At 37.9% G+C, this 2,500-nt stretch overlaps 1 protein-coding gene across 30 annotated transcripts in view; it reads right to left on the reverse strand.

Moving 5' to 3' along the window:
• bru3 (CUGBP Elav-like family member bruno 3) overlaps nt 1–2,500 on the reverse strand; it is a 623,467-nt gene that overhangs the window by 104,381 nt on the left and 516,586 nt on the right. Inside the window, exon 1 of one of the 30 annotated variants that reach the window (XM_043007149.2) lies at nt 2,240–2,381. The exons of the other annotated variants lie outside the window; for them this stretch is intronic. The gene's annotated coding sequence lies outside the window, so the exon portion shown is untranslated. Of the gene's footprint in view, nt 1–2,239; nt 2,382–2,500 lie in introns of those variants that run through there. 30 annotated transcript variants of the gene reach the window in all.

Genomic DNA, 2,500 nt, shown 5'->3' on the forward strand with positions numbered 1-2,500 from the left:
ATCATAATAATAATGATATTAATAATCATAATGTAATAATAATAATAATGACGATACTAATAATAGTAATAATAACAATAATGATATTATAATGTAATAATAATAATAATAATAATAACAATAATGATAGTAATGATAATAATAAAAAACAAATAATCCTAATAATAAAACAACAAGTAAAGCAGTATATAAGAACAAAAATATAAAAAAATATCTTTAAGCCTGTGGTCTCTGAGCAGCACATGGCGGCCGCGGGAACATCGCCGGTGATGTTGTTAACGCCATATGTTTTTGCGCCGTTCAACGAAAAGCACATCTTTAGGCTTTTCTCAGTTCCAAAACTGTAAGAAATATTTATGACTTTCGTTTTGGATATTCAATGGTATAAGCTTTTTGGGTAAGATATATATTTATATTCTCATGTCTTTAACTATTTGCTTATTTTTTTTTACGCACTGGCATTCATACATTCATAAAAAAGGGGTTCCGAAGACATACTTATTTAAATGTATTCTGTTGTGAACCCAAAATAAAACGAAGAGATATTTCAATAAATAATTCCAAAAGTGAAATAAACCAAAGTCAAATAATGAAATCGTCGCCGTATCACACACAAGGAACAAAAAATACAACAAAGAAATAACTAAAAAAAAATAACTAAAAAAGAAATTAAAACTGACTCAATGATGTTGCAAAACTAGTAGGATATGCAAGACAGCGTCAAGGCCACGCAACACGTTCAACAAGGAATCAATCAAGAATCACGTGCTGGAAATAGCCATGCCTCGAACTCACTTAAGGAGATGCCAGTTTTGTTTCGTTTTTTCTTTTTCTTTTGATTTTTTTTTTCTTTTTTTTTTTTAGAAAAGGTTCCGTGGGTTGTGATTGTGTGTGTGTGTGAGTGCTTGTTTGTTTGTTTGTTTCTGTGGGTATATATTTGGGTATTTGTGTGTGTGTGAGTGAGAGAGAGAGAGAGAGAGAGAGAGAGAGAGAGAGAGAGAGAGAGAGAGAGAGAGAGAGAGAGAGAGTGTGTGTGTGTGTGTGTGTGTGTGTGTGTGTGTGTGTGTGTGTGTGTGTGTGTGTGCGCGTGTGTGCGTACGTGTGCATGCGTGCGGAAGCGTGTGCGTACGTGTCAGCGATAGGGATCATGAATTTAAACAGAAATAGTGAACGCAGCCGAATGTGCAATACGCGTGCATAACGAGCGTATATCCACCAACACATCGGTCCAGATGCTCAGTGAAGTTAATTTAGCAAACAGCACACCAGCGCAAAGACTTCCTTGCAAGACATGCTCCGTTAATTTGAGAAGATGTTAAAATACCAAATAACCACTTTGGAAAAATTAACTCCATGGCGGGGAGGGGCAGGCTCTGGCAAACACTGCTTTTATTAATTCAAATGATGCAATTTCACTCTTAATTGTGCTTGGTGTTTCTTTTTAAGGAAATTGTGGCTGGACTTAGACGAGATAGCTGGTTAGCTGGATAATTTGGGAAGTTGGAGTGGCAGTTATTCCTAAATAGGCTTGATGCAACACGCACATACTATAGACATTCATAATACATTCGTACATACGCACAAATGTACCTACACACACACACACACACACACACACACACACACACACACACACACACACACACACACACACACACACACACACACACACACACACACACACGCACACACACACGTGCTGTATATGTTTCAGTATGTGTATGTAAGTATACAGTATACATATTCACACGGCATTTATGTGGTGTGTGTCCATGTGTGCAGTGCGTATACAATGTGTATTTATCTGCATCTGCATATGTACTGAATATGCATTTGCACATTAGAGCACACACACTCACACACATACACGCACACGCTATGTTTATGTGTCTATTTGCCTATAGCTTCAGCATCCTGAATTCAGCGAAACACATTTATCTATTTGTTTAGCTAACGAAATGCAAAACGACAAATCTAACAATGCAACACTAATTATAAACTCTCTATATCAAAACTGGTTATTTAGAGACGTGGAAAAAAATTGCAATCATCATCGCAAGCAAGCACATAACAATCGCATACAAAAAAAAAAACAAAAAAAACACACAAAACGAAACACGCGCGCGCACACACACACAACACAGAAGCGACCACAGAACAACATAACAGAACACATACGGCTAAGCGGAGGAGTACAGCCACAGCATGGTCTGAGAGAGAGCACGAGATACAAACACACCTTTTTAAGTTCGAGCTCACATGCCCTGGCGTCCCGTGCCTGCCGTGCTCGCTGCTTTTGTGGTGTTATGAGTCAAAGCTTTGTCTTTTCATTTTCATGTTTTCTCTCTCTCTCTATCTATCTCTATCTCTCTCTCGCTCGTTCTCTCTCGCTCTCGCTCTTTCTCTCTCCCTTTCTCTCTTTTTATTTCCCCTCTCCCTCTCTCTCTTCCTCTCGATCTCGATTTTTGGTTCAGTATTTTTCCTTTCCTTTCTTTCTTTC

The sequence above is a fragment of the Penaeus japonicus genome, unplaced genomic scaffold, assembly GCF_977035675.1.
Source record: "Penaeus japonicus unplaced genomic scaffold, GWHDUDI00000001_assembly GWHDUDI00000022, whole genome shotgun sequence".
NCBI lineage: Eukaryota > Metazoa > Arthropoda > Malacostraca > Decapoda > Penaeidae > Penaeus > Penaeus japonicus.